The following is a 26,093-nucleotide window of genomic DNA, read 5'->3' on the forward strand; positions in this document are numbered from 1 at the left end:
CTTGCTTTTGCCTTCCTATCTCTCTCAAGGGGGAAAAAAATTAAACTCAACAGCACTGGTGACAGTCACAGCCCAGGACCAGCTCACTAACAGACTGAGACCTGTACTGCAATACCCTTATAGCAATAGTCTTCAATAAAGTCTTCCTTATCATTTGAACAAGTGTCAGAATATTTTTCTTTTTAATACAGGAATTACACTCCAACAAATTAACAGTCCTTGGGCTCAGGAGCTTCTGGAACCAAGTTTCTATGACCCAGAAGTCTGGGAGGCTTGTACACACTAGAGGATGTTCAATCACAGTTTAAATCAGTATTTGATCTGATGGGGGGAAGGATTGCAAGAGAACACAAGAACACCAAGCACCTAAGCATGGAAGTGGCAGCCGTTGGGTGCACGAGCATCAACCACACTCCAGCCACTGCACCACTGCTTCCCTCTGGCCAGCCAGTGTTTTGTGGGCATGTGGTTTGAGGCACATCAGTTCCTAACTCTCCCCCATCACCAAGGTTTGCCCTCTGGACCCCAAAAGCTATGAGGATGGAGAGGAAGAAGCCTTGCATCTAGATGTTCTGGGCCAGGCACCCACTGCCAGCCACTGTTCCCCAAAGTCCAGATTAAGCAAAGCCTGATCATGCTGAAGGTTCACCTGGGAGCTCATTGCCATGTGCTTTCAGTGTTCAGGAAATGGAGCAGGGCAGATGGGCAACTAACAGAAGCCTACAAGAATCCTTCTGATCCAGGTTCTGAGGATCAATTCCAAGGGAGAGACTGCCTTTATCACATGCACACACACACACACACACACACACACACACACACACACAAGATTTCACATACACACAGCACACTTATAAATGCACGCATACACGAAAACAGTTTCTTTTACTCTATGAAGAAAGGTACTTAAGGAGGCACTAAGAACTATTGTCAAAGCGTCAAAGCTCATATAACCCCTGAACCATCACCATAATAATCATCACCATAAAATAATAGCAGCTACCAGTTATTGAAGACCTACTAGTACCATCAACGCACTTGTGACTTAAATCACTGTGTTTGCTCCTAACAGCCAGGTGAGTTGGCTAGATTTACCAGTGGGGAAACTGAGGCTCAGAGAGGTGATGTAATGCATCCAACAGTACCCAGCAGGACCAGGATTTCTACCCAGACCGGCCCAATTCCAAGGCCAATGTTCTTTCCGCCTCATCCATAATTTCACATCAGGAATCATTTCCATCAAATACATGAGTGGGACACAACATTCGGTGTCAAATCCTTCCATGGACCAATGAGTTTCACACAGTAACATGCTACAGCCACACATTAGGTGCTCATTAAATATCTGCTGAACGAAAGGATGTCTGGGATCTTAAACCATATTTCTAGGTATCTTTCACTTCCGGGCTCTTCTCATCAGAGTTTCCTGATTTTGTTGGTATAACAATGGAAACTGTTGTATCCCTTTATAATGGACTGAATGTTTGTGCCTCTCCAAAATTCACATGTTGAAATCTAACCTTCAATATGATAAGTATTAGTTGGTGGGGCCTTTGGGAGGGGATTAGGTCATGAGGGGGATTTAGTGTCCTTATAAAAGAGGCACAGAGAACTCTCTTGCTCTCTCTGCCATGTGAGGATAAGACAAGAAAATGGACATCTGTAACCTGGAAGATGGCCCTCACTAGATCTTGACTATGCTGGCACCCAGATCTCAGACTTCCAGCCTCCAGAACTGTGAGAAATTCATTCCTGTTGTTTATAAGCCACCCAGTCTATGGTATTCTGTTAGAGCAGCCTGAACTAAGATACCCTTTAGTCCTATAACCTTTCAATCCTAGTAATCATACCCAAGAGGATAATCAGAGAGCCTCTTATACTGGGGGGGAGAAAAAGAAAGAAGAAGCAAAAAGACAACACAAAAGACAAAACCAATGAGGACACCGTATTTTCCATTTGGCCTTAACAGTAAGAATATGGCATTTTTGAACAAAAAAACGAATCCTTTGGAGGAAGTCATGCATTCATTTCTCACTTGAAAGTTAAAATTTTCAGTTCATGCTGTCAGGTCGTTTTCCAGCATCCACCACGTGGTCACACTTAGTTCACACACAGTATCCCCTTACAGATAGGATAAAATCAGTTAACTGGGCACATGAGCTCATTGTCAGAGACGGTTCGTTACATTCTTACGTTCTCTCTCCTCTACATCTGGGAAGAACGTAAACTGAAACAACCTCTCAAAGGGCAAAGCAGCCATCTGGATCCAGAGACGTAAATGTGTGCCTTCCCTTTGATCTCCCGAGTCCACTCCTAGGAATGGAACCCAAGGAACTCATCTGAAAGGCAGGCTAGGGTAGAGGTGCCAGCACATTCTTTGCATTTCTCATGTTGACAAAATTTAGCAAACAACTTTAATGTGCAATACTGGGGGAATGGTTAAAATAAATTGTGGTTCAGCCATTCAGTGGACCATGAAGCACAGAATAATAAAAATCCCGTCTTTAACATACACATCTTTGCAGTGCTCACACTAAAAAATATGAGATTAAAAAACCAGATTCAAAACTATACAAACAGTATTAAACCAATTTCTCTAAAAAATAATAATCAAATAAATTATAAATTATTTTATCTACACACATGCATATAAAAGATGACAAGGACATACTCCAAAATGCTAACTAACTGAGATGCTATCGTTGGCAATTAGAATTATTTTTCATTTTCTTCTTTATACTTTATCTTTTATATATAATCAGAAGAAACAGAATTTTTTCAATGAATGATTTTAAAATCTATATTCGCCTTTCAGGAAATTGATTTGCAATATCTATAATAGTCGAATCATCCTAGGGAAGTGACAATTCATTAAAACATAAGCCAGAAAATTCTAAAACTAAGATGAAACACATTCCAAAATATATCTCCAGTTGCTCTCGGGAGGCTTTTTCTTATATTTAATCCAGTCCTTCCCACTGTCATTTATGCCCATTTAACTTGCTTTGTAATCTTATTATTAGTCTTTGAATCCCTAGGGTGTAGCATGGTCCCTAACATCGGAATCACTCAATAAATGCTTATTTAATCTCAAGTGCAAACATCCAGTGGACACTGGAAGCCATGGTTTCATTCTTCCCTCAATGTCCTTGTCCCCCTTTGCTTTGGCTACCTCATGCTCCCTCCTGTGGCTCAGCTGGGGCTGATCATACTCAGTCCCCCTGACCAGAAACAGCGACTGTTCAGGGAGAGGGGTTACAGGCCAAGCAGGGTCTAAGTCCTTCCCTAAAAATTGATACAAGGATTTTGGAGGAGAGAAGTGCTCCTCCTGCCCCACACTGTGCCACAGACGCCAGGTGTGAGAAGGTGCCTAGAGCATCTGGGAACCACCTTCTCCAGCCACATGGAGGAAGCCATATCGGCAAGACAAAAAAAGGAGGCTGATAGGGAGAGGGAAGGAGGACATGCATAAAGAGAGACAAGGCAAGAGCAGGAGGATGGTCTACAGGCCAAGAGGAGCAGAGACCACTAAAGATGGGAGTGGGGGGGGGGAGAGAGGGGGGGGGAGAGAGGGAGAGAGAGAGAGATGTGAAGTATGTCTCAAATTGAATGTCAGCCCTGATGACCCCATTCCTTCGATTTAGCTTCTACTATGCTCTTCCCAGCTATGGAAAGACAATAAATCCCCATGTTTCTTAGGCTGATTGGTTTGGGTGCCTATATTTGCAACTAAAACTATTCTGACTTCTTTGTGTCTCTAACAACTATAAACATGTAATATTATAATTTAGAATTCTTAAGAAATATAACATAAAAAAATCCTTTGTTTCTGAGAGACTAGGGAAAGACCATGCCTAATCAACTTATTAGAATAGCTGACAACATTTAAAAAGTTGCCAAGCTGATTGATACTAACGATAAAGTTAACCAATAAAAATCTCTCTTAAAAAAACTTGAAAGTGAAGCACAGCTTACAGGATTAGAATACAAAAACCTACATATTTACTGAAGGGTGGCATTTAAACAAGCACATTAGATTAAAATGTGACTTCTGAGAGGTGGTAGATTCTCTATTCAATTAGATAATGTAAAAAGCCTAGTTAACGTGCTCACAATTAAAGAAACAACTGAAAGCTCATTTTATCTCAGGGTCCCACCTTCTCTCAAGTTAGCACACAAATGGCCGCTATGGGACACGTAGATGTCAGATGTAATTTTTCCAGGATTTCACCTAAAAGAGGTCATGATTTTCACAAATACATGACTAAAAGGATTGTTTTGAGTCAACTGAGAAAGCTGTAATAAAAAATTAAAGTGGGAGGATATTCTGATAGGCAGCCACTCCAGCATGCACTGTATATAGATTGAAACGCTTTGCCTCAGCGTTATCAATGACCCATAAACCATAAGAAGAAATGCAATAGCATGGGCAGAACACCTTAAGCTAATGGGCCTTGTAAATTAGAAGGCAGTGCCTGACAGAAAGTAGGCTGAGAACTAAAAATACATATTAAAATACAGATCAATCAGGCACCTGACCAAAAAGCCATTTAAACAATAATTAGAAGTTGAGTTCATTTAAGTTAGAGCTTACTTAAAAACTGTATCTGAGGATAGAAAAGCAACTCCGTCTCTGTGCTCCACCATGAGCCATCCTGCCATTCATTCATTCATTCATTCATTTGCCAAATGAACAAACACACAAAGTACGCAGCTGTGTGCCAAGCAGGGGAGACCTGGGCATAAACAGGGTGGGTGGGCCTCAGTCCTTATGGGAAAGCAGAACAGTCTACAAGTAATTTTTAAAAAATAATAAAGATAACACAAGTATCTATTTTAGCTTGTAGGCAGTTCAAGCCAGTACACTGAAGACAGGCTCAGAAGGGGAAGAAATGCTAATTGATGAGGAAAACGTGAGGGAAGCACACCCCAGACAAAGGGAACACCAAGTGCAAAACCCCTGAGGAGAGGAGTAGGGGGTATTAAAGGTAATTAGAGCAGTCTAGGAAGGAGGGACAGCACAGAGCAGTGGGTAACAACACGGACTCTGTAGCCAGTGGACCTGGGTTTCAATCCTAGGTCTAACATTTACTAGTTGTATGACCCTGAGCAAGTTACTTAACCTCTCTGTGCTTCCTATTTAAAACAGGCATAATACTTTCTATACATGGGATTAGAATAGAGTCTGGTGCGCAGAATGGTGTTTTTTGAGGATTGCGGTTGGAACACAGAGATAAGGGGAGAGAAACAGAAGCTGGGGAAGGATGGCTGGGTCCAAACCGCACAGGGCCTGGGGGAGAAGAAATATAAGCAGCCTAGGTCTTGGGGGTGTGGTTATGAACGTAGACATACCAGCTAGACAGTAAGAAAACTTCCTCTGTATGTGGCTGAAAAGGAAGAAAAGGTCAATGTACAATAGATAGTGCTGAGGTCATGGAAAATGTGTAAATGACAACATTACATGTTCAAGTTTTCAACTTTTTTTTTAGAAGAATCTTCTTTATTCATAAAATAAAACAAAAAAGGTTTCCAACCACACACAGGATGGGTATGGGTAGGGGGAGGTGTCTGTCCATCCAGCCCTGGCTCCCAGCCCATGTGGTTTTGGCAGCAGTAAGGGGTGTGGGGTAATGGCCCCCACAAAATCAAATGATGTGTGTGTATGGGAAGGAGAGGGGTGCAAAAGTAGTGGGAAGTGGTGGAGGAGGGAGGGAAAGATAAGGTCAGTACTGGGAACGCCACAGGTGGGAGGCCATTTCACAACATGCCTTGTTGATCATACCACCGTGGAAACCTTCACTAGCATCCTGGCAGTCATGGTGACAGTGATGAAGGTGGGGGCTCTGCCGGTGCTCTTGATATAAAGATCCGTGTAAATTCCCCATCTGAGTAGCGAGTTCCGGATCACAGAACATTTCTGGCCCCCAAGCACCGGCCCATTCACAAAAAAAACTTGACCAGGCTTTGCCAACCAGGACACCGACTTCAGCTGGCATGACGTTGATGAAGGTTTTCCTGGGGATGGCGGCCCAGACAGAGGGCGAGTCCTTATAACCCATGAGGGCTGCGTTCTGACAGGCCCTGTCCACCATGAGGTTGTCCTGGTGGCAGTCCACCTGGCCAGGCGCTGCTGCAGCTGGGGCCGCAGCTGGGCTGCAGCTGCCTTGGGTGGGCGGGCAGTGGGGGCCGAGGGCTGGGGTGCGGGCTGCAGGCTGGACCACGGCTCTGCTCCCTCTGCAGCAGCCTCGCACCGCTACTTGCTCCTCCCCTTTCTAGATGTTTTTAAGATTTCAATTGTATCACTAATTTAAAAAACTTAAATAGAAAATCCAAATACTGACCCATTGATCATTTATTACTCTGATTGCTAATAGAAAAACAGATGGATATTTTACAACCTCAGAATTTTAGTAGGGGGCATGGGAGATATGGTTAAGGCATAGTTTGGTGACACTTTGAAAAAAAAATTTTTTGGAATGGATGAATACTTGAGGCAAAGTCTCAGCACCAGGACCAGTGAAGCTTGGCCCAAATAGTGCACAAACCAAAGGCAACTTAAGAAATGCTTCAAGCTCCTAAATATCCCTTTTTTTCCCATGTTTTTTCCTCCTGGAAATTACAATCTTTCTTTAAAGGAACGACTGTCAGCAGGCTTGACCCACATCTGCAGGCAGGAAGGCACATGTCCACTGTGCCAAACCACAGTTCCCATACTTTGTCTACCAGGTAAAGCCCAACCTTTCAGCACAGAGGTAAGAGTTCAGGTTTGGGGGTCCAGGAGCTCAGACTCAGGTTTGGGTGCTGGCTCTACCACACACTGTTTATGTGACCCTAAGTAAGTTACTTAACCTCTCTCTAATCCTCGGGGGCCTCATGTGCAAAAGGGGTAAAGCAATTTCACCTGTCTCCATGGGTTGTGAGGATGACTTGATATACTATTTATAAAGCACTTAGCACAGCTTCTCATACAGGGTAAGCACTTAATAAATGGCAGTTATGATTATTATCCACCTTTCGTTCCTGCAACGCCATCAAAATAGGGGATTAGAAGAGGCAGAGAAAGAAAACACTACTGGTAAATTGGTCACCTGTTTTGGAAAGTTGGCATATCAACCAATGGTGAAGACACACCCACCCCTGCCCCGCACATCCACTCCTAAGTGTACACACAACTGAAGCGCATCCCATGTGCACCAAGAGACAAGCACAAAAAATCTCACAGGAGGATCATTCATAATCGCCAGAAACTGGAAACAACCCAAGTGTCCATCAACAGTAGAATGGAAAAATAAATGATGAAATGATGGTATATTTATATAATAGAATAACACATGGTGCCAAAAATGAAGAAATCATGGCTACACTCAACAAAAGGGATGACTCCCTCAAAGCGAATGCTGAATGAAAGAAACCAGACACAAAAGAATAAGCTAGATGATTCCATTTGTATAAAGTTCAAAAACAGGCAAATTAACTCTAGTGTTTAAAGACGCATACTGAGGTGGTAAAGGAATACAGAAAAGAGAGTACCATGAAGTCAGGGTAGTGGTTGGCTTTCAGAGAAAGGAGGGGATTGTGATTGGAAAAGAGAACATGGGGGGCCCTGGGGTTCCATTTCTTGACTTGGATGATGGTTACGTATGTGTTATACTGATTCACTAAGCTGTACATTTAGGTTTTGTGTACTTCCTGTATGTTTGCGATAATCGACAGTGGTTGACAAGCTGATCAGTGTGTCTGCCCCATCTAATCTGTGCCCTCTTTTCAGGAGTGTCAGGGGCTTGGGGAATGTGTTTTATGCAGCGAGCTCTGCCTTTCTGAACCCCCGGTCTGCTTGATTCCCTAATCCTGGTGGGGGCTGACAAGCAGGGAGGATGCAGGCGAGGTGAGGAAGTACACTACCACCTAGGACTGTTTTGATGGAAGTGTCTAACCTTCCCATCCCAGTCTCAAGGGATACTCCCAGGGTCAGCCCCTGTTTTGTTTTCATGTCACTTTTAAGACATGAAAATGAAGCGAAGTGAATCAAGAGGCTCATAATTAGTACCTGCAAGAAATGAGGGATGCAAGGAAAGATGCCACATGGACTATTCATTTAACCATACAAAGTGCCAGGCCACAGTGATTGTTCCAGTGATGGGCATATGATCTGAGCAGGGCCAGAGTCCTTCCCCAAATAAAAGCTGTGCAGGGACAGTCCCTGAGGCTGCCATGCTGTGAGAATGAGTCTGGAGCTTCTGGGGGTCACTGTCCCCAGCCACGTAGAGCAGACCATGTCTGCAAGTGGACAAAATAAGGGTGAGAGAAGAGGGAACCAGGGCTGAGAGTTGGAGAGAGGTAAGACAAGGGCATGACAATGGTGCCTCATGCCAAGAGGAACAGAGGCCAGCCAAGGCAGGGAGAGCGGGTGTGGAGCCTTGAGTGCCCACTGACACCTTAATTTCTGCAACTTCGTCTCAATTCTGTCCTTCTCAGCTATAGTGCAAGACTTGTGGTCAGATCTTGTGCTCAATCCTAATAAAAGAAAGGCAAATACTATGCAGAACTTCCTCTCAAGAATATCACAGTTTCATTAGGAAAGCAGACGTATCAGCAGACAGGAAAAGAGCATTAGGAGAGCATTCAGAGGTGGAGCATCTTAACCAGGCGAGAGTAGCAGAGGGAATGGCCAGGGAAGATTTTGGAGCAAGTGACCTCTGGGCTGAGCCCTCCGGAATGCTTTAGGTTCATCAGGAAAAAGTGGGGAGAGCGGATCATCAAGGCAATGGGGGGAGGGGGGGAGTGGGGCAGCTAGAACGAAGGTGGGGAGTAAGAAAAGGAAACTGTGGGGACACCGAGAGCACTTGGGTATTGCTGGAGTGGGGTGTGGTTGGCAGGGGAAGCCAAGAAAGTAGGTCATCAAGAGAGCCACTTAAAAGAACCTGGACTTTGTCATATAGGTAAAGGGATCAGGGGAAAAACAGGGTCCAATTTCCCTTCCAGGAAGACCAAGATGTTTCTTAAGCCCATTGTCTGACAGAAGAGTCTCTCTCTCCCTCTCTCTCTCTCTCTCTCTCTCTCTCTCTCTCTCTCTCTCTCTCAACTCCAACAGCCCGAATCTCTAAAATTCCCATCAGCCTAAAAGTTTATTTCTTTGCCCATCGGTAGATGACTGGATTAAGAAACTGGTATATTTATACAATGGAGTATTACTCTGCTATAAAGAAGAATGAAATCGTACCATTGGGGATGATATGGATGGACCTAGAGACTATTATGTTAAGTGAAACGTCAGTCGGAGAAAGACAAATACCATATGATTTCACTTATATGTGGAATCTAAAAAACTGAATGAACGAGCAAAGTAAACAGAAATGGTCTCAGAGATACAGAGGAACAACTGATGGCTGCTAGTTGGGAGGGGGGTGGGGATGAGGGAGAAGGGGAAGGGATGAAGGAGAAAAGGAAGGGATTAGACAACATAAATTGGTAACTACAATATTGCCACAGGGACATGAAAGACAGTTCGAGGAATATAATTAATAATGTTGTAAATATTTTGTAGGGTGTCAGATGGTCACATGTCTTGCTAGGGAGACCGCATCATGGATGGGGAAGAGGCTTGATCACTGCTCTGTACATCTGAAGCTGATGTTGTATAATATTGTATGTCAACTATAAGTGAACATATGTATATATAGTCATGGGACGTGGAGTATAGTGTGGGAGTGGAGTCAAGGGAATTGTAATAGATATGTACAATATTGCGGGGGGAAGTGGGGTGGTGGATTGGGGGAGGGGGGTTGTCACCTCGAGGGGTAAAAAGTATAACTATTGTACTGTGTTGTACAGCTGAAACTAATTCTAAAAAAATGTGTATTTCACAACAAAAAATAATAATTTAAAAAAACATATCATAAGAAAAAAAGTTTATTTCTTGAGTTTTCACTCTATAATGTAAACAATAAGGGCAGCATCAGATAATGACAGGAGCGGCAGACCAGCTGTCCTGGGAGCTGGGTTCTAATCCTGCCCACCAGAACCAGGCCTTGTGAGCTAGGGCAAGCCGCCTATGTCTTTGACTCCACCTTCTCCACGGGCAAAATGAGCATTAACAATAACAGTTCTACATACCCCAGAGGGCTGTTGTGAGAAGTGTAATAAAGTGGGTCAAAAACCACATCCCGGTATATTTGAATCTGCTGAAAAACTTTGGTTAAAGCTGCATCACACAGCATACTTTATGCATTTTCTTATTAATTACAAGTATATTAATCCTAACACTTGGTAAACATATATGAACATAATATTAGATATCTATCAATATGTATCTTCTTAGTGGTAGTATTTAATGCTGTTCTTTTGGAGAGAAAATAATAAAGTTAAAACAGATGACCCCAAATATAATATCGAAGATGTGCAGGTATGAGAAATCCTTGTTAGTCTATTTTGAATAAAATTTAGATACTTAGCTCAGAATGAAAGAAAGAAAAATACACTAAAATGTGCTGAAAATGCAAGGCTTAATAAAAGAACACAGATACCCAGAAAAAGTTTTCCATGCGTTATAAAGCACTGGTACCTCAGCAGGGTATCAAAATCCCTTAGGAAGAATCAAATGTTTCCTGAAATTTGGCAGCAATACCGCCTCTAAAATAAGGCTGCACAAACCTAGTGGGAGAATCACTGAGGTTTGGATTTTTTTTTAATCTAACTAATTTACAGAGCATGTTTTTTGAACATTATTAATTGTTGGGGACAAGTTTTCTTTTCATGGTTTGCATAATGGTCTGACAATTGCCCACAAGGTGGCACCAAACTCATGCCCAGAAGACAACCAAGGGAATTTTTTTAAATCTTAAAAGCAGACATTCCAAATACTCAACAGACAGCTTCCTTTGTAGCGTATCCTCAACAATGAGCCAGATTTATAGGTATTAGCCTCCCTTTCTCCCCATATGATACAAAAGTTAAAACCTATTGCCACCTACAAGAAAACTTCTAAAGTAGACAGACCTCCTCTCAAGATAGAGCTGTTCTACTTCTGGGCTAAGTTTTCAACAGAAAAAAAAGAAAGAAAAAAAATATATAAGTCCTAAAAATAAATGTCCCACTTCTTGGGGGGAAAAAATCCTGAAACTAATTTAACACACTGAATCATACCCAGAAGTTGATCATTCATTCCTTTCTTTTAAATTTTATTTGATTGAGCTTAGATGAGCCCATGTAAATCTTTAAAGAACTGAATGTTATTTAAGAATGGAAACAGATTTGCAATTAATACTTAATGTAACAGGTCATGGTTATTTTAAAGGATGAGGTCCATTATTGGCGAGCTTCTCCATCCTACCCTCCTCCACCCTCTTCTGTCTTACAAAGGCCAGTCTAAGGTGAACTGGTCCAGGCAGGCGTAGGGCTCTGGGTACCGGCAATAAAAGTCATTCTGGGAACAGACACAATGCACCAGTGTTGGGTTAGGGGATATTTCTGCCAATTAAAATAAAGAGTGTGCTGGGCCTGAGCCACTGGCAGCCAAGCCTTCCATTTTGCAAAAGCAGAGGTTGTGCAGAGCCATAGATGATCCTCAAAGGGCCCAGGTTCCTGTTAGCATGAGAAGAGAGACCTACCTGATAGGAAGAGACGTTTTTGTCCCATTGGCCATCCCCACCACAGATAAGACTGACCATCTGTGAAAGGCTCCTATCATGAATTCATCAACCTTTTAGGAAAAAAACACTAAAAGTAGAACAAGGTAGATCAGTCCCATTCTGAGACCACCAAGCTATCTGTCTATCACCCAGCATCACCCCACTGGGCACGCCTAAGAAGGTTCCCTAATCCTATTAGCAATTCTGAGTCATTTGTGCAGCATCCAAATCATTGCTTCACCAAGGAAACACCCTTAATCACACCCCCTGGGCTTCTATGTATTCCTGATTCCTGAAAAGACACAGTAAACTTCCAGTTCACTTATTTCTGTTTCCATAGCAAGGGATCACAAGATCACACGTGCAAGGGGTTTGTGATCTCAGGGTGAAGACATCCTGGGAGGTGTGTGAAGGTGCTTCCTGTACAGCCCATGCTGCCCACCAGGGCACCACTCTCACTGGCTGGCCGCAGAGGCACGGGGGCAAAGGGAAGCAAGAACGTGGTCGCATCACCCACCGGTGAGGTCAGAGCCTGCTCATCTGTCCCTCTGCGTTCTGCAAACCTGCAGCACTGACTGTGCCCTGCCTCTCCCTCCAATGTGAGGAATACATAACTCTGGCTTCTCAGGATGCAACTCTCTTCCAGGCAGTCTAAGCTCAGAGCAACCTGGCAGACATTTTAAGTCAAATGTCCCAGGCCATTTTAAAAAGGCTGCAGAAGCCCTCTCTTAAACCAACAATACCACTTATTGACATCACAAAACTGAGAACAAATTCATACAATAAAATACTGTAATCACAAAGGCATGTATCACCTCTTTTAATTCACTAAGCAATGCAAATACTGTAAGACTTTAACAGGAATGGCACGATGGAGTTTCAGTGCTGGAATCCATATCAAATATCCCTAGTGATGCAGCTTTTCAGTAAAATAGGTATGAAACTCCATTCATTAGACATTTTCCACGTGCCAGCTTCTCTGTTAAGCACAAGCCATTTTCCTTTTAAAAAATGTCATAGCTGTAAACTTCCAAAGCAGACATTCCAAAGCATGGCAAATCCCCACGCGTGCCCTTCTGTACTGCTCAGCACACATTTCCCACCAGACTGTGTCAAGCACCATGATGGACAGAAATGAAGTGGTCCTGGTCCCTTCTCTCAGGGGACTTACAGCCTAGAAGCGGGGGAGAACCCATACATAGCATCTGTGAGGTATGTATCAGGTCCTGCCAAGAAGGGAGCAATTCTTCATCCATGTATTCTAGACCCCACCTCTATTAGAACAATCCTTAATTGAAAAAAGAGGGATAAAATGGAATATAAAATTGAATAAAGTGGGATAGAGAGGTCATGAAGAATCTGAGAAGTGCTTATCCATGCGATGAGGAAATGATCTCTCATGAGGATTCTCTTTTAGTTCACCAAGGCAAAATAAATTCTCTAAGAAAAGGGGCATTTACTCTGATCAAGTTCAAGCCCCTCGTCCTGTCTTTGCCTGATCTTCCCTCTTCTCCCAATCAGGCCCTGGGCTGACTATACCCCTTCCTTTTGATCCTTTTGAACTTGCCCACAGCTAAGCCTTCACCAGGCCATACCAAGCCTCTCTCTCTCTCTCTCTCTCTCTCTCTCTCTCTCTCTCTCACACACACACACACACACACACACACACAACACACACACGGACTGTTAGAAGCTCCACAGGCAACATTTCCCCACTAGGTGGTACATTCTATGAGGCCAAAAACTTTGTCCTGCTAATATCATTGCATCCCCAATGCCTGCAACATGATAAGCGCTTAATAAATATTATTAGGCCACAAGGCAGAGCTGTCTAAATTAAATTATTGTTCCTTACTATAAAGTTGGTTTTTTAAATCATAAATTTCCTTCCTTCACAAAGTCTTGTCCTCGTTAGCTTTGCAAATACTGTTGTTTGCATTCAAATGCCACAATATAATGCCAGACTGAAGAATTCAATAACAACAAAGAAAGGATTACTTATTTCAATAACCTTATCTGTTGAAATTTAACATTCTTTTTTCCCCAGTGAATATACTGCATGATCCCTGGCTCTTAATCCAGCTATGCCTGTGTTATTAGGATTTATCGGGGTAAACAGGCAGAGAGAGGCAGATGGATATTTCAAATACCACGTAAAACAAAATATCCTTTTACATTTGTAAAATAAATATGATTTCATTGCTTAAATCTCCTGAATACAGTGGCAAGAAGAAAAAACAAAGAAAACAAACTAAGAAAAGGACCCGAGACCTCTCGGAATGCCTAATAACCTAGGTTCAGCCGCCACTTGAGCCCTGGGCACAGTCAGGCCTCCACGGCCCAGGCCAGAGCCATTCGTCCCCCTCCTCCTCCTCTCTCCACCCTCCCCCATTAGCCAGTGAGGGAGCCTGACAGCAACATGCCTCCCTGTGGGCTGTTGAGCACAAAGCTCACAGTGACAGTAACCAAGTGCCCTAATGTCTCCTCCAGTAAATGCCTGCACCATCACTCAGAGTGAAGGGCAGGAGCTGCTTCCCAATCCACTCCACACCCCAACCCCTCCAACACCAAAAGGGCAAGAAGAGACAAGATAAAAAGAGCATCCTTTACTAAAAGGTAGACCCTGACACCCATACACAATGCATTTACTATGAAAACGGATTGAAGCTATTCTCTTAGTAGTTTTTTTTCTTCTGTTATCAAGCCACCCATTACACCATTAACCCCAAGCAAAAATAAAACAAAAGGCAACAAGCTGAACAAGCAACACAAACAAACTCACAGACACAGACAACAATATGGTGGTTACCAGAGGGGAAGGGGGGTGGGGGAAGGGGGTAGAGGGTAAAGGGTGTGGAATATATGGAGAACGGATGAAGACTAGACTTTGGGTGGGGAGCACACAATGCAGTATATAAATGTTGTACTATAAAGTTGTACACCTGAAAACTTACATAATGTTATTAGCCAGTGTTACCCCAAAACGTTTAATTTTAAAAAAAGAAATCAGAATTGGAGCATTTTCACCAATGGAACATCAGTTGATTCCATCATGGCCCGATGATAATGGGTCAGTCACTCAATGACTTACCTACTATGTTCGAAAGGTCATTATATTGTATTTTCTACTCATCTGTTAGGTATTTCAAGGGCAGGGCCATGTATTCCCAGTTCTGAACACAGTGCCTGTTATATGAGAAGTGAAGAGATGGACAACAAATCCTTGCTGGACGCACTGATGAAATCGTTCTCGGGTGCGTTCATGATACACCGATAAAGATACCAGTTCCCAATGTTCCTTCTCACAAAAGCCACTTAAGGTAACACCAAGTCGCACTGAGAGGATCCTGTTTACATTTAACTCAGAAAACAATGAAGTCTGAATACAGGTTTGCCTAATGTGTTTTGTTCAATCATTTATTCAACAAATTTTATTGAACATCTACTTTATACCAGCCCCTAGAGATGCAACGGTAAAGAGAGGCATAGCCTAATGCATAGGGAGCTTACAGTCTAGCTGAAAGAACAAGCGTTCAGCCAGACATTACCCAGAAACATTGCAGGAGCTAGCCAAGTAAAACACAGGTGCTCTTGACCAACTTAGGCAGGAAAATGGAAACAATTGGTTTATGGAAACAATCATTTGTATTGTAAAAGAGACAATGACATTGGGGAACTGCAGGAGAGAGGGACAGCTGTCTACTTCAAAACAATGTGACATTTACGCAGAGAGGAAGACTGCGGTTGGGAGTGAAAGAGAACAATGATAACGGTAAAGAAAACTGTCCAAGAACTGGCAGCAAGGCTCAGCTGGAAGGTCCTGCAGTGAGCTTATGTGTGAGCGTGGTACAACAGGCATCAGAGCAATACTGAGATTTATACTGTCTTAGATACTCCATGCCCCACATGCACACCCTCACTTGAGAGAATATTATGAGATGTCTGAGCAAACACAGGAGTGAAATCTATAAGCATATGTCATTGAGTATGGAGGGTTTATTAGGTACATGAGGCCTTCAGTGGCCTCTGGGAAGCTGGGGACCCTGCATCACTTCCCATGCTTCCTGCTGCCTGTGCCAGGCCAAGGGCAAAAATAATGTGACCTCACACAATCTTCAAAGTCTCATTCTCTTTATTATTTGGAGACCCACCCTTCACCCCATGCAGGGAGGTCAAAACCACCCAAAGGGACATCATCCCAGAGGAAGAATCACTGGGCCATAGGATACAAATATTTTTGAAGCTTTTGATACGTATTGTCCATTTCATTTTGTTTTTTTATGTTACTAAAAATCTCTTTGGAACAGAATTCAATGTAACACTTTGAATAAAAATGATCTACTGTGTATATTTTAAAAAGCTGCCCTTTCTCAATTTGCTAACATATTTTTAGAGACTAAAATGTGGTCTCCATGGTTGTGTCAGTCTTTTTTAAACTTCTACTTGGTAACTGAAACATTTTAAAAACTGATGTTGGCCAATTTAATGTGATTATTCCTTTAATAAGACCATCCTTTAATAAGACCATGACAATAACAACTTTTCACTAATATTGATTGAAGAATATTTTAGTCACCTAAACCTTTGTTGAAACGTATGGGCATTTGATTCTTAAAATACATGCTAACCTCCCCTCAAAAAGAATAATAACCATAGTTTTAGAATTTTCATTCTAATTACTTGGGCCAAAGGGGAAACAAAATTCAGAACCTAGCCTCAAGAAAATGACAATCTAATAAGAGAACCAGGTATGCAAGCAATTATATTTAATTTGTTAATATATGGAAAGACATTTGTACAAAGAACAAAGAGAACATTGAGAAAGGAGCACCTAAGTACCTTTGAGAAACTCAGGAAGGACATCATAGAGGAGGTAACTTGAGCTAAGACTTGAAGACATAGAGACTGACATGTAGACAGAAAGGAAGGTCCTTCTAAGCAGAAGACACTGGCGGTAGTTCAGTAAGGACAGCACAGAGAGTGTATGAGGAGACTGAGCAGGTCATGGAGAGGCTAGCCCACCATGCTGAGGAGTTTGACTTTCTTTCGGGGACAGCATGGAACCCATGAAGATTTACGAGAAATAAAGAAACATGGTCTAATTTAGGTTTCCTATAGGAAATGGGGTAGACTGAGATAAGATTATAAAAGAATGAGTAGTTAGAAAATAAAAGTCCAGGGCCGGCCAAGTGGCTCAGTTGGTTAAGAGCTCGCTCAAGAGTTGGAGCTCTGAAACAGCAGGTCGATTCCCGGCCCTAGCTGAGCAGCCGCTGAGCTGCCAACAGGTGGCAGGATGGCTCAGCTTAAAAAAAAAAAATACAGAAAGTAAACTCCAAGTGAGAGGTTATACACCTTGAATAAGATGGTGGGAATCAAAAGAGATATATAACACAAGTGGTATTAAGGAAATAGAGGATGAGGGATCTTCTATTTTGACTAGATATTGAGAGCAAGAGAAGGTATAAAACAAAAAGATAATTCTGAGGTTTCTGGCAAGTGAATTCGTAGTTGTGCCATTCTAGGATCTAAAGAATAAAGAGCCAGCAGACATGGGGAAGAAGATAGTAAGTACTGATTGGATACTGTATTGGTTAGGTTAGATTAGGAAAACTATAATAACAGACAATCCCGAAATATCAATGATTTAAACAGCAAAGACTAAATTCTCACTCATATTACATGTCTATTGTGCTTCAGCAGGCCTCCCTTTGGGGCCCAGACTGATGGGGGCCCTACCATCTGGAGCACAGCTGGAAGCAGAAGCAAGAGAACAGAGTGCCAAAGATTCACACCCTGACAATTACATACTTTGGCCCACAAGTTGCACACATCACTTCTACTCATCATTGGCCAGAAATAAACATATGATTATGTCTAACTTCAAGGAGGCAGGCAAGCAGCAGTCCTCTTAGAAGTCACCCAGAAACAGCCCAGAGGTAGAGAACTAGATACCAGTGGTCAGGAGTAACATCCATCGAAGACATGTTAGGTCTGAAGGGCCTGTAGGACAGCCAAAATGTGCCATCTACAAGACCATCTGATGGGTAGGCTAGAGCTCGGCAAAGATATCAGGGTGGGAGATAAAAACTAAGGAGCTACAAGGCTAAATGGGAAAACGCTGGTCCTCCATACATCTATGTGAAATCGCATCTCAGCAGTTGACCTGCCATAATCACAGAGCAGCACAGGTGTGGTGGCACCAGGCCTCCGAGAGGCTGACTCCTGACTCAACATTCTTTCTGCCCCACTGCAGTGCCTCTAGCGGAATGTTCTATTTGGAAAGATTCTGTTCAAACAGCTATTATCTATTCAAGGAATATGGCATTATCTTGATTTTATCAGCAAGTCAAAAACTTTCCCATATTTGCCCATTATCTCAGAACGCCAAGGAAAATGTTGGTGGTACTCACTCACATTTGGACAATGCCTTTATTTTTTCAAATAAAGATCTATCTTGTGTGTTTGTTTTTTTATAGTGTGAGGGTTACTCTTCTAAACATGTGTCACAGTCCTCTGTTTTAAATCGGAACTAAAGAAAAACTAAAATTTACACTATAGAAGGAGTCTGTAAACTTTTTCTGGTAAACAAATGGGCATGGCTATATACCAATAAAATTTAATTTATCAAAAAAAGACAACCATATCTGGCCCACAGGCTGTAGTTTGTCAGCCACTTCACTAAAGAATAAAATCAATTAATAACAATATTACTTTGGAGTATATTATAAAGAGATTAGTAATTAAATCTCAAGTTGTAAACTAGTGTTGTATAAGCTGGAAACACGGAGACCACAAGAATGGAGGTGGGTCCTGTTCCTTCCTTCCTATTGGCTTCCTGCTCCTGTGGGCGTGGCCCAGCCATGCTTCACCCTGGCAGCATTTCCTTCCTGTGGCAGCTGCTGAGTCCAGTTCAGTCTTTCTGGTGCCAGCCTCATTGTATCCACTCAGAGACCACAGCCCCAGCCTGGCCCCTCCTCAGGTTCAGGTCCCAGCCTCCTTCCCCTCACCTGCACTCAGAGACTCCAACACCGACCATGTAGGTACCTCAGCACCGGCCGTCATCTTGAGAGTTCAGCCCCACTGGGCCTCTCCTCCAAGCTTCTAAATATTAATAACCCAACACCAGGAGTGGTAAATGCCTCCTGTGGTTGCTGCTTCCATGACACATTAGTGTTATCTTATGACCTTTAGGTTCTTCAATATCAAGTTTATCATTTTTAATATTAAATTCCCTCAGTGTAGCTTCTGTCTCCTGACTCAACCCAGACTGAGACAAACACAGTTCTGCAATTTCAAAATAACTCAAACCCTCATTTGTGTTTCCTGAGCTCTATAAAGTAGACACACTATTCTGTAATTAAAATCCACCTGTTGCTCTCAAATCCCACAGCTGGTCCCAGGCCTGCAAGAGTCTCCCCTTCCCCCCAAATTCCTTTCTGCCCTTTGCCTCTCCTCTGGTCTCTCTTGTCTTCCTCCCCAACTCCTTTCATCCTAATTCTCCATCACAAAATCCCAACGATCCGTCTGCTGAAAACGATGAGCCTCCGCGAGTGGCAGCGCCAGGTCTAGAGGACAGTGCACTTGGCGCCTTTCCTCACACCAGGGGCTGTGAACTGAAACGGGAAGGCAGGAAACCCAGGAGAGAAGCCGGCCAGGCATAAGAACTCTGGGACTCCGGTGTCAGTATAGTGAAAGTGCCCTGTTTGAACTGCATTCAGCCCGAGAGAAACAGGAAGCTGTGGGGACTGCAAAGTGTGTGCCCCGTCTAGATGTATGTCAGAGCTTCAATTTTTCAAGGGAGGGGAAAAAAATCAGTATTTTTATGTGAAACCTGCAGGTTTTTAAACACTGGCTCACTTTCTTTAACATTCTGTGCAGGTTGAATGAAACTTGCCCAATCCTGCATATATGCCCAGTTAGCTACTACTGCCCTATATTAGCCCTAACTGCATTCAGTATATTTCATTTTCTTAACAAAGATTTGATCACTAAAACTATTTTTTTTAATAGTTACCTACAGAGCTCTGAATTATAACAGCAAATGAAAAATAGGATTCTTTTCCCTGCCACTGTTCCAAGTTGCCAACAAAATAAAAGAAAGAAAGAAAGGAAGCAAAAGAGAGTTGAGGAACAGAAGATAACTACTTGATTTAAACCTTCAGAAAATCTGGGATTTGATTTAAACCTTCAGAAAATCTGGGATTCAATTTTAAAAATATTAACAGAAGGAAACAGCTCTCTAAAGAAGAGATTTTAAAGTTTATTTTAGAAGAAGGTGGTAGTGCTACATTATTTTTTAAGTAATATTTAAAGAACAGTTTGTTCTAGAGTTCTAAGTGACACAAAGAGAGCAGGCCTGGTATATACACGCCAAAATAATGACAATGAAATTAGGGCTTGATCCGGTGGTAAATTACCCTCTGCTCATCTCACCGGCACCTAAGGCTCTGAAATGGAGAAGGCATCATATGAATAAGTAGACCATTTGGGTATACAGAAGGATACACACCCACCTGCCTCCAAAACGCCCCATGTAAAATTACCCAATCTGTAAGAGAAAGACACACTAGCTCTATAATTATCAGATGTGAACTAAAATTCCATGCCCTTTTAAAAAAGTGTAGCTTAGCTACACTTCCCAGCCACATGTTATCAGCCTCAGAGCAAACTCCATAGCAGTATGATGCTTGCTGCCTGGAGTATCTAATAACATAAAACAATGTGAAATCCACGGGCTAGGAGACAAAGCAATGGTCATTCACACTAGGGAGTTGGGGGTAAGGCTGGAAAGAAGGGGTTAATTTCTTCTTCCTCATTCCAAAATGCTCCTGTGTGGTGTTACTTACAGAAGGAAAAAAATAACGATTTCCCACAACTAACTTATCGTGCTTTACATCCAAAGTGCTTATTGTAAACTACAATAAGAACTGGACTACCTAAAACCCACAACCTCACTCTCCAGGAGTGAGAAAGGAGTGATAACTCTGCACATTCATATGGTTGTCACAAAGGCCATTCCCTAAAGACTCCTTAAGACCTACTGTCTCTTCAGTCCACTGACTCTTACTTGACACAAAGTTCTAACTAGTCTGCTTGATTTCAAAGTTCACAGGTCAGAATCAGGAAACTTCAGTGTGGAAACAAATCAAAGGCACTTGGAAAAGAAAAGCACATATATATTGTGAAATGTCAGAGCATGTGGTGGAGACACCAAATGTTGAAGAGAAAGGGAGATGTGTTACAGAAGTGAGGAGGAATGTTTGAGCCATTGCTCAAAGTGGGCCTCAAAGAGACGATACTTCTTTTTGAAAGACAGGAGCCAATAAAAGAGCGGAAGATAGAAACAGGCAATACACTAGGAAAGGAACCAATATGAAACAGCCCAAAGGGCTAAAAAATATCATGATTCTCATAGCTATCAGAGTAGCATATAATGTTCACAGTGGACTTACACATGCTGGCTCAATGTCAAGTGTTTCACCTGCTTTCTGTTAGTCAACCCTCTCAGCAACGCTGTGAGGTGGGTTTTATGTCTATTTTACAGATGAACCTACAGAGGTTTATAGAGTTCAAGCTCAAGGTCAACTGGATAGGAAAGGGCATAGCCAGAATTGAATTCTAGATCTGCCTAGTTCCAAAGCCTGCCCTGGGTAGGAGAAGTGGGAGAGGCAAAGGGAAAAAGAAAAAGCATGATACTCGTCGCTGAGGCAAAGTACCACCACGCCCCTGGCTCTCTGTGGTCTGCATCCAGGACGGCTCTGCGAGGGCAGGGAGCATGTCTCACAGCGTCTGGCATGTGGTCTGTGTTCTATCAAATGGATGACTGCATGGTTCTTTCCATAGGACAATCCTATAATGTAGGTATCGATATCCCCACTTAACAGTTAAAGAACACTTAACAGTTAAAGAAACAGAGCAATTCTTTAAAGCATTCATTCTAAAAGAGGCGAAAAAAGAAAAAAACCTCTCCCAGTGAAAGATAAAGCTGGGGTTATTTTGACAGGCCAAATGACTACCCTTGTCAAACAACTGACATAACACTGGGAAGCAAAATAAAGCAGAACTACTAGGGGATATAAAATAAGACACCTTGTAGTATTCCTTTTTCTTTACTATTTGAGATAACATAACTTGCAGTGACATCAGTAAAGAAAACAGCTCTCTTTACAACAAAATTTCATTTACAGACCATACCCTTGAAAAGTTTACCAATGACAATGATGCAGGGCATCATCATTTGAAAGAAAGGAAAGAAAAAAAAGGAAAGAGACTGACAGAGACAGAGACAAAGAGACAGAAAGAAAACTAACAACCTAGAAAATGAGGCAGCTCATTACGTGTTCTCTTCCAAATTCTGCAGAATCACACTTAAAGTGACAGATGTGAAGAGGAAGGAGGTTCACACCCAGAAAGGCAGGAGAACTATTTTGGGGAGGTTTGTTAGAGGAGGTGGCAGAGTGCCTGGAGAACTAGTGCACAGATGTAGGTCTGGCACATGCATGCATGCATTCATTCATTCATACAAGCATGAATGCATGCATGCAACAAACATTTCCCAAGCCCCTACTATGAGCCTGGCTCATCATCAGAAGCTGGAGATGCTGTGGGAAACCAGACATAGTCCCTGCCCTGAAGAAGCTCACAATCTGCTAGACATTTTCAGGCCAGTAGTAAGTCAGTTAATACAACCCATGGTGGGGTATTAATAGGAACACGGCCTGGGGGAGGAGAGGTTGAGAAGTCTTCTCAGAAGTGACTTGTGAGTAAAGAAGTGGAAAGAAGGTTGGAGAGGTTATCAGGAATAAGGGCTTTGCATGCTATGGCAAGAGCTTTATATTTTATCCTGAAAGAAATGGAAAGCCAGTCAATGTTTCATTATCAGGGGGATTACATGCCCAAATTGTGATTAAAAAATAAAAAATAAAAATCTGGAGACAGTGTGGATCACAGATTGGAAAGAGGTTTAGACTGGAGGCCAGAAGCTAAATCAAGAGATTACAGCAACTGTTGATGCTAGAACTATTAAAACCTGAACTAAGGTAGGGATGGGAGAATGAAAAGTAGGGCACTGAGTCAAGAGACACTTGTGAGAGAGAATCATAGGAATTGGGGACCAATATGGATAGAGGTTATGAAGAGGAAAAAAGGAGCCAAGGATGGCCTCAAAGTGTGTGGTTTGGTTGTTGTGGGGTTAGGATGTTGGAACACGCCCTCAGAAAGGGACACAGGATAAGACTGGGGGAAGCTGGCAAGTTCAGACGTGGACATGTTGAGTTGAAATTGTCTTTGCCGGTGAGAGCTCCTAGTCATCTGTGTCTCTATATCACACTCACTGTATTAGTTACCTATTGCTACATAACAATATTAGCCCAAATTTAGTAGCTTCAAGCAACACACATTTATCTCCTAGTTTCTGTAGGTCAGGAGTCCTCGTATGACTAAGCTGGTTCTTCTGCAAAGCTGCAATTAATGGGTCAGCCAGGGCTGGGCTCTCATCTGGAGCTCAGCTGGGGAAGACTCCATTTCTTAGCTCATGTGATCACTGGCAGCATTCAGTTCATTGCAGACTGCCAGGTTGAAGGCCTCAGTTTCTCACGGGCTGTTGAGTACAGTCCACCCTAGTCCTTGCCACATAGCCCTTTCCATATGTAACTGACAAAATGGCAGCGTTGTTCCTTCAAGCTAGCAAGAATGTGTGTCTCCTTGCAATACAGACATTACACTATTATGTAACATAATCACGTACATGCAACCACATACATACCATTCACCTTTACTTATTTTATTGGTTACAAGCAAATCACAGATTTCTCCCCCTTATTATAGGGCAGAGGGCCACACAAAGTCATGAATCCATGACATGGGAATCACGGGGGCCACCTTAGAGTCTATCCACCACACTCATTTTCATTTGGTCTCCAAAAGTTGGAAACCCCTGGAACCTGTTTTCTTACCTCCTATGGCCCCATGGCCTAAGCAACTAGATACTGAGTGGTGTGCAAATATCCATATACCACCCACCATCCCTCTCAATTCAATCTCTTTCATGAAACCTTCCCAAGGAGGCTCCCCTCCTCCAACCTTCCCCATTCTGGTATCATAGCACTTAAAATCTAAACTAATGGTTTCTAAAATTTGCATGACCCCCAAAAGACATAATAATAGCTACCATTTATTAAATGCTTACTATATATCAGTCACTATACTGGAAACCATATACACAACATCTCATTTAATCCTCACAATGATACTAAATTAAGTACAAATATTATTCCTATTTTACAGATGGGGAAATTGAGACACAGGCCTAAGACACTTGCCCAAAGTCACATGGCTAATGAAGTGGTGGGTACCGGGCAGTCTGAAACCAGAGCCCACACCCAAAAGCAGTCCAGGCACTTAAACATCACCAGTTGCATTTTTTGTAATCTCTTATGAATAAGAAAATACAGAAATAGCCAAAAGCTATAATACTTTGAGTTCAGTAACAGTTTTACATACATTGGTAGTTTTTTTCCCCACAATAGAATCTACAAATATTTGCAAAACACAGTACATACATGTGCAGACACAAACAGTGAGGACTGGCAACCATTTACAGAGCCTCACAACCCTCCCCACGGGGCTCCTCAGCTGGGCCCAGGGGCCCCTGCCATGTACTTTTGGTGCTTGGGTTATCATCTACATCAGCAGTTCTCAACCAGGAGTGAATTTGCCCTCCAGGGGACATTTGGCAATGTCTGGAGACATTTTTGATTGTCATGACTAGGGAGGGAGTGCTACTGGCATCGAGTAAACAAAGGCTGGGGGTGCTGCTAAACCTCTTACAATGTACAGGGCATCCCCCACAACAAGGAATCATCCAGCCCAAAGGGTCAATAGTATCAATCTTGAGAAACTCACATGTATATCAATATAAAATTATCTAACTGTTTGTCCAACACGTGATTCTCTACTTGTTTGTCCAAACGCTCCAAGATAAACCTATATGCCATCAGAGCAAGAACTTCATGGATTCCTCATAACCTCACCTTTCCCAACCTACACCTAAGTTCCAAACATGGTGAGTGTCCAAGAGATACTTTGAAATTGAAATTTATTTCAAACACACAGTAGGCTCTACCCCTACAAGAGTTATTTATTTGGTGATTAACACATCCCCTCCAATAAGAGTTTCTACTTTGAATTTATTGAAGGCCAATTTACTTCTAGAATTAACACAGCCCTACCCAGAGCAGCCTCTGACACCTGTATATTTGAATTGGCAAACAAATCCTTGGTTTAGGAAAATCAGATAAATGAAACAATATGCAAGATTGAGACAAACAGAAAGACCCAGAAGCATCATCAAATGCCAAGGACTAGAAGGTGTTTATTTCCTTATGCAACCACTCACCCCTTAATGTATGAAAGTCAAGGACATGCAAAGAGACTAGGTTCCAAACATGATCCTTTTTAAAAAATCACAACCATTGGGAAGGAAAAGAACATTGTTTCAAAGCATGTCAGATGTATTTGCTGACAATACAAGTAGGTATTGTGAATATAGTAAGACGAGAATGTTATAATTCTAGGAAGGAAAAGGAGCTATTATTCCATTTTTCAACATATAGCAATCTACACCTATACTCCAGATAATGAGTCAAATGACTATCCCAAGAAATTTTCAACCAAATAGGGAAATGCCTGTTGTATATTTCCATGCCTCTGTGACCCAATCTCAGGGTATAGTCTGGTTCCTACTTCCCTCTCAGATAAACAAAAACAAGCCCATTGAATCCCAAAATAACCTAAAACCTTTGGGACCCCGCTGCACTGCTGAGAAGGCTCCAAAATTGCTCTGTCTGCTCCAGCACTTTACTTTCCACGGGGAGCTGATGAATCAGACTGGACAGGACCATGCAGTTTCCGAAGTTCCTCAGGACATCTTGATTACACCCAATTAGTGAGGCTGTACACAGAAGCCCCGTGAGTCAGACAGCCCGGCAATCCAGCATAGTCAGCACGGCTGGAAAAGCAAGGCCACCAGCTCCCGCTGTTTCCACCTCTCAAAGAATCCAATCCAAGCTGGTTGTCAGAGACAATGGCCGCCCTGTACAATCTGCCACAGATTATTTCTAATGAGTGTATGAGAGATTCAGAGCAGTGGGGATCCCCAAAATCACTAACAGTCACATTTAATAGACTTCTCTGAAAGATGTTCTTTGAAACAACACATCTACCTTCTCAACTACAATTTTCCTAGGCTAACTTGAACACTTTCCCTGAGCTCCCTGAGCATGTAACAAACAGCATCAGGAAACGGCAACACAGGTCCGTATCAGGGCCTCGGGTAAAGTGGCCTGGGGGCAAAGTTGGTCTGAGCATCAGCCTGGTTCTACAGGTGTTGGGGGGCTCATGTGGGTGGACTGAGCCCTTAGCTAAGATCTGGTTTAGAGTTAGATTAAGCATTAAGTTGGCATCTGT

At 42.5% G+C, this 26,093-nt stretch overlaps 1 protein-coding gene and 1 pseudogene across 16 annotated transcripts in view; both read right to left on the reverse strand.

Moving 5' to 3' along the window:
* ERC2 (ELKS/RAB6-interacting/CAST family member 2) overlaps nt 1-26,093 on the reverse strand; it is a 974,141-nt gene that overhangs the window by 830,218 nt on the left and 117,830 nt on the right. The gene's annotated exons all lie outside the window — the stretch shown is intronic.
* Nucleotides 5,724-26,093, reverse strand: part of LOC109389078 (profilin-1 pseudogene) — a 47,848-nt pseudogene continuing 27,478 nt past the window's right edge.

This window comes from Hipposideros armiger, unplaced genomic scaffold (genome assembly GCF_001890085.2).
Source record: "Hipposideros armiger isolate ML-2016 unplaced genomic scaffold, ASM189008v1 scaffold_220, whole genome shotgun sequence".
NCBI classification, from domain to species: domain Eukaryota; kingdom Metazoa; phylum Chordata; class Mammalia; order Chiroptera; family Hipposideridae; genus Hipposideros; species Hipposideros armiger.